The 7,452-nt window shown below is 34.1% G+C and overlaps 1 pseudogene; it reads left to right on the top strand.

Annotated features, from left to right (window-relative positions):
• LOC116638030 lies at nucleotides 1–402 on the top strand (annotated as a pseudogene).
• Nucleotides 403–7,452: the final 7,050 nt, after the last annotated feature.

Genomic DNA, 7,452 nt, shown 5'->3' with positions numbered 1-7,452 from the left:
ATGAAGTTCAATCCTTTTGTGACTTCTGATCAGAGCAAGAACCAAAAACGGCATTTCAATGCACCTATCCACATTCACAGGAATATCATGTCTTCCCCTCTTTCCAAAGAGCTGAGACAGAAGTACAATGTTCAATCCATGCCCATCCAAAAGGATGATGAAGTGCAGGTTGTGTGAGGACACTACAAAGGTCAGCAGATTGGCAAAGTCGTCCAGGTTTACAGGAAGAAGGCAAACGGCACAACCATCCATGTGGGCATTCACTCTAGCAAGGTGATTGTCACTAGACTAAAACTGGACAAAGACTACAAAAACATCCTTGAACATAAAGCTAAATCTTGCCAAGTAGGAAAGGAAAAGGGCATATATAAGGAAGAAACAATTGAGAAGATGCAGGAGTAAAGTAATCTTATATGCAACAACTTGAAATAAAAACTGTTAAAATGAGAAAAAAAGAAAGAAAGAAAGTTGAGGTAAAAAACACAATATCAGAAAGAAAAATCATGCTGGATGGTCTCAATGTAAAGACGAAAATGACAGCGGAAAGAGTCAATGAACTAAAAGATGTAGCTCAATATAAAGAGTGCCATCTGAAGAACAGAAAGAAAAAAACTGAAAAAGAACAAAGATTCAAGGACATGTGTGATAGTTATCAAAAGGTCTAATAGACATGTAAGTGGAGTTCCAGAAAGAGAAGAAACAGGGAGAAAAAGAAGTCTTAAAGAAATAATAGTAGAAAACTTCCCAATTGTGTGGAAGAAATATAGTTACAGGTCAGTAAATCACAAATAAGATTAACTGAATGAAAACTTGCCAACTCATATTATAATCAAACTGCTAAAAAACAAAGATAAAGAAATCTCAAATACTTCTGGCAAAAAGAGACATATTACAAACATAGAACAATTATTTTTTTTTTAAAGATTTATTTATTTATTTGAGAGAGCGAGAATGAGAGAGAGAGTACATGAGAGGGGGGAGGGTTAGAGGGAGAAGCAGGCTCCTCGCTGAGCAGGGAGCCCGATGCGGGACTTGATCCTGGGACTCAAGGATCATGACCTGAGCCGAAGGCAGTCGCTTAACCAACTGAGCCACCCAGGCGCCCCAGAACAATTATTTGAATAACTAAAATTTCTCATCAGAAATCAGAGTCCAAAAAACAATGAAGCAATACCTTCAAATGCAGAAAGGAAAGAACTACCAACCCAGAATTATATATTCATAAGTATCCTCCAGAGATGAAGACAAAATAAAGATATTTTCAGATGAAGGAAAACTAAGAGACCATCAAAGCATTTCTGAACATCCAGATTTCTCCAAAAAAAGTAAAGAAATACTTCAAGTTGAAGGGAAATAACATCAGAGAGAAAACTGGATGTTCAGAAAAGCTTGTAACAAAATCAATTCTTGTAACAAAAATGGTAAATAGCCTGTGAGGTTAAAATTTACATAGATGTAAAAAAAAAAGTTTACATAGATGAAATAGGTAATAAAATTATAAAAGTCAGTGTGAACATGTTGCAAGTTTCTAGATTCTACATAAGTATGATACTAACTCTAAGTAGATTTTGGAAAGTTGGTATGCAAATTGAAATTCCAAATCACAACTAAAACTATGCATATTAAAAGATATAGGTTAACAAGACAGGGAACAACAAATGTTGGTGAGGGTGTAGAGAAAGGGGAACCCTCTTACACGGTTGGTGGGAATGCAAGTTGGTACAGCCATGCTGGAAAACAGTATGGAGGTTCCTCAAGATATTAAATATAGAGCTACCCTACGACCCAGCAACTGCACTCTAAGTATTTACCCCAAAGATACAGATGTAGTGAAAAGAAGGGGCAGATGCACAGCAATGTCCACAATAGCCAAATTGTGGAAGGAGCTGAGATGTCCTTCAACAGCTGAGTGGATAAAGATGTGGTTCATATATACAATGGAATATTACTCAGCCATCAGAAATGATGAATACCTACCATTTGCATTGACATGGATGGAACTGGAGGGGATTATGCTAAATAAGTCAAGCAAAGACAATTATCATATGGTTTCACTTATTTGTGGAACATAAGGAATAGTGCGGAGGACCACAGGGGATGGGAGGGAAAACTAAATGGGAAGAAATCAGAGAGGGAGACAAACCATAAGAGACAAACCATGAGAGACTCTGGACTCCAGGAAACAAACTGAGGGTTACAGAGGGGTGGGGAGTGGGGTAACTGGGTGATGGGTGTGAAGGAGGGCACATGTAGTGATGAGCACTGGGTGTATTACACAACTAATGAATCATTGAGCACTACATAAAAAACTAATGATATACTATAAGTTGGCTAACTGAACATAATAATAAAAAAATAAAAATTAAAAATAAATAAAAAATTTTTAAAAAACCAAAATAATAAAAAAGATATAGGTTAAAAAAATAAGAGCCTAGGGGCAAATTAAACTGAACTAAAGGAAAAACATTTTAAATAATACAAAATATAGCAAGAAGGCAGGGGATAAAGGAACAAAAAACAATGAAGATAGAATACAAATAACTTGATAGATGTAAATCCAAACATCTCATTAATTATATTAAATTTTAATGGTCAAAATACTTGAATTAAAAGGCAAATGTTGACAGAGTATATCAATAGGAAGGCACTACTGTATGCTTCCAACAAGTGTTTAAATATAAAAACACAAAGACTATGAAAGTAAATGGATCAAGGATGTCAATTTCATGGTGGCAAAAGATAACTCTTTTTTCCCTCATCAGCAACAAAAATTTGGCATCCTTCCATAGACAAAGTGCCTTTGAAGGAATTGTGGGATTCACTGCCACATACCAAGGGACCCAGAAGAAGTCTAACCCACCCATTCATTGGGTAATAGGCAGAGAGACTTTGTATCCATCTATGGACCCTGCAACGGCCCATGAAATGTCTCCAGCTTCTCAAGCACAGTCTGAGAGTCCTTGGAGAACACTGACTTAGACAATCACCCATGGATGAGAGAGCCTTATCAATCAATAATTACTCTAAGTGTAAATGGATAGAATCATCCAATCAAAAGGTATAGAGTGGTTGGATAGATAAAAATTAAGACAAGACTATATGCTGTCTAACAAGAAACTCCAGCTATAAGGACAAATATTGACTCAAAGTGAAAAAAATGGAAAAAGATACCCCATGCAAGTGGAAACTAAAGGAGAGTAAGAGTAGTTATACTTATGTCAGACAAAATACAATTTATGGCAAGACTGTAACCAGAGAAAAGATCATTATATAATGCTAAAGGGATAAAAACACCAAAGAGGTAAAACAATTATAAGCATATATGCAGCCAACATCAATATCTAAAGCAAACACTAACATATAGGAAGGGAGACATAGAAAAAATAATAGTAGGGACTCCATTACCCCACTTTGAATAGTCATAGATCATCCAGTCAGAAAATCAACAAGAAACTTTGAACTTGAACCATAATTTAGACGAAATGGACTTAAAAGACATATACAAAACTTTCCACCCAACAGCAGCAGAGTACACATTCTTCTCAAATGCATACATAACACTCTTTGGGATAGATCTATGATAGGTCACATAACAAGTATTTAGCAAATTTAAGAATATTGAAATAATACCAGGTATCTTTTCTGAACACAATGGTATGACCCTAAAATCAATAAGAGAAAAGCTGTAAAATTCAGATATGTGAAAATTAAACAACATACTCCTGAACATCTAATGTATCAAAGAAGTAAATAAAAGTGAAATAAAAGTTATCTTGAAACAACCGAAAATGGAAACAAAACATAAAAAAAAAACAAAAAAAAAAAACAGAGAGAGGTGCCTGGATGGCACAGTCAGTTAAGCATCTGACTCTTGGTTTCAGCTCAGGTTGTGATCTCAGGGTCATGAGATCAAGCCCCATGTCAGGTGCCATGGTCAGTGCAGAGTCTGCTTGAGATTCTCTCTCCCTCTCCCTCTGCACCTCCTGCTCATGCTCTGTCTCTAAAATAAATAAATCTTTAAAAAAATATATAGGATGCTGTAAGCAGTTCTAAGAGAGAATTTTATAGCAACAAATGCCTACATTATGAAAAAAGAAAGATCTCAAATAAACAACCTGATTGTACACCTCAAAGAACTAGAAAAAGAAAAACAAAATAAGCCCCAAAATTAGCAGGAAGAGGAAATAACAAAGATGAGAGCAAAAATAGAGATAAAAAAACAATGGAAAAGTTCAATAAAACTGTTTTTTGAAAAGATAAACAATATTGACAAAATTTTAGCTAGACTAGGGAAAAAAAGAAATCAGAAATAAAAGAGGAGACAGTACAACTGATACCACAGAAATACAAAAGATCATAGAGACCATCATGAATATGCCAACAAACCAGATAACCTAAAAGAAATGAGTAAATTCCTAAAAATACAACCTACCAAGTATGAATCATGAAGAAATAGAAAATCTGAGCATAATAATTACTAATAAGGAGATTAAATCCATAATCAAAAAAGTCTCAACAAAGAAAAGCCCAGGACCAGATGGTTTCACTGGTGAATTCCACCAAATGTTTAAAGGAAAAAAAAAGCCAATCCTTCTCAAACTTTTTTGAAAAATTGAAGTGGCAAGAACACTCCCAAACCCATTCCACAAGGCCAGCATAACCTCATACAAAATCTAGATAGGAACACTACAAGAAAAGAAAATTACAGACTAACATCCCTGAAGAATATAAACACAAAAATTCTCAACAAAATATTAACAAACTGAATTCAACAGCACTTTTAAAAGTCATACAATAAAACAACATGATCAGTAAGATTTATGTCTACAATGCGAAGATAGTTCAACACAGGTAACAGGATAATAGTACTACATCACATTAATAGGATAGAAGATAAAATCATCTGACCATCTCAAAAGACGCAGAATAAACATTTCATAAAATTCAACATCTTTTCATGATAAAAACTCTTGGTATAGAAAGAAAGCACTTCAACATAATAAAGGCCATATGTGACAAGCTAACAACTAATACTCAGCAGTGAAACATTAAAAAGCTTTTCCTCTAAGATCAATAAAAAGTCTTGGGTGCCTACTCTCACCACCCCAATGCAACATAGTATTGGAAGTCCTAGCCAGAGCAGTCAAGCAGTAAAAGACATCCAAACTGGAAAATAAGAAGTAAAATCGTTTATGTTTGAAGATGATAATGATCTTATATAGAGAAAATCCTAAATACTCCACCAAAACACTGCTAGAACTAATAAACAAATTCAATATAATTGCAGGATACAAAATAAAATTACAAAAATTAGTTGCATTTCTACACACTAAAAAGAAAACATGTGAAAAAGAAAACAATTCCATTTACAAGGGCATCAAAAGAAATTAGAATTAAATTAACCAAGGAAGTGAAAGATTTGAACATTGGAAACTACTAGACTTTGATTAAAGAAATTAAAGAAAATATACATAAATGGAAACATATTCCATGTTCATGGATCAGAAGATTTAATATTGTTAAAAGGTCCATACTACCCAAAGCCATCTATAGATTCAGTGAAATCCCTATCAAGATTCCAATAGCATTTTTCACAGAAATAGAGAAAGCAATCCTAAAATTTGTATGAAACTACAAAAGAACCTGTGTAGCCAAAGCAATCCTGAGAAAGAAGAACAAAGGTGGAAGCATCACACTTCCTGATTTCAAACTATAGTACAAACCCATAGTAATCAAGATAGTATAGTATTGGCATAAAAACAGGCACATAAACAAATGGACCAGAATCAAGAACCCAGAAAGAAACGCTAGCATATTCATCAACTAATATTTGACAAGGGAAGCTAGAATACCCATCAGGGAAATGATAGTTTCTTCAATAATGGTATTTGGAAAACTAGATAATCACATGCAGAAGAATAAAATTAGACCCCTACCTTACACTACTCACACACAAAAAATTTATTTGGAATGAAATAAAGCCCTAAACATAAGATCTGCAACCATAAAATTCCCAGAAGAAAATATGGGGGGAAAGCTCTTGACATTGCTCTTGACATCCATATTTTGTAGCTATGATACCAAAAGCACAGGCAACAAAAGCTAAAATGAGTAAGTGGTACTACTTCAAACTAAAAAGCTCTGCACAGCAAAAGAAACAGTCAACAAAATGAAAAGTCAACTTACAGAATAAGAGAAAATATTTGCAAATCATATATCTAATAAAAGGGTAATATCCAAAATATATAAAGAACTCATACAATAGAAAAAATTCTGATATTAAAAATGGGCAGAGGAACTGAATAGACATTTATCCAAATATTTGCAAATGGCCAAGAGGTACATAAAAAGAGGCTCAGCAATCATTAATCATTACAGAAATGCAAATCAAAACCACTATGAAATATTACCTCTCAGCTGCTAGAATTATTATTGAAAATGACAAGAAATAACAAGTGTTGGTGAGGATGAGGAAAAAGGGGGATCTTTCTGCACTATTGGTGTGAATGTAAATTGGTACAACCACTATGAAAAACAGTGTGGAGTTTCCTTTAAAAATTAATATATAATTATATATTATACTATACTATATTATATATAGTCATATTATGTGTTATATATATTATATGTGTATAAAAGAGAGATCTGAATTCCTGTATTCCATATTCATTGCAGCAATATTCACAATAGCCAGCATGTAGAAATAACCTAAGTGTTCTTAAACAGATGAATGGATAAAGAAGATGTGTTATATATATTACACGTACACACACACACACACACAATGGAATGCAGCCAAAAAAGTGTAGATGGACCTTGAGGACATTATGCTAAGTGAAATAAGTCAGACAGAGAATGACAAATACTTTTATGTAAAATTTATGAAAGCCAAACTCATGTAAAACAGTATAAATGTGGTTTCCAGGGGCAGGGGCATGGGAAAAATGGGGAATGTTTGTCAAAGGGTATAAACTTTCAGTTATAAAATAAATAAGTTCTGGGGATCTAATGTACAGTATGGTGATTATTGTTAATAATACTGTATTTTATCCTTGAAAGTTGCTGAGAGTAAACCTTAAATCTTCTCACCACCAAAAAGGAATGTTTTTAAATAATGCAATATATGTTAAGAAAGAAAAAAAAAAAAAGAAGAATGTAGCAGGAGGGGAAGAATGAAGGGGGGGAAATCGGAGGGGTAGACGAACCATGAGAGACGATGGACTCTGAAAAAACAAACTGAGGGTTCTAGAGGGGAGGGGGGTGGGAGGATGGGTTACCCTGGTGATGGGTATTGAGGAGAGCACGTTCTGCATGGAGCACTGGGTGTTATGCACAAACAATGAATCGTGGAACACTATATCTAAAACTAATGATGTAATGTATGGGGATTAACATAACAATAAAAATTATTAAAAAAAAGGAATGTTTTTTATGTGATTTTTTGGAGGCGTT

This window comes from Phoca vitulina, unplaced genomic scaffold (genome assembly GCF_004348235.1).
Source record: "Phoca vitulina isolate PV1807 unplaced genomic scaffold, GSC_HSeal_1.0 scaffold15, whole genome shotgun sequence".
Classification (NCBI taxonomy): Eukaryota; Metazoa; Chordata; class Mammalia; order Carnivora; family Phocidae; genus Phoca; species Phoca vitulina.
This window is presented reverse-complemented; position numbering and strand designations above follow the sequence as displayed.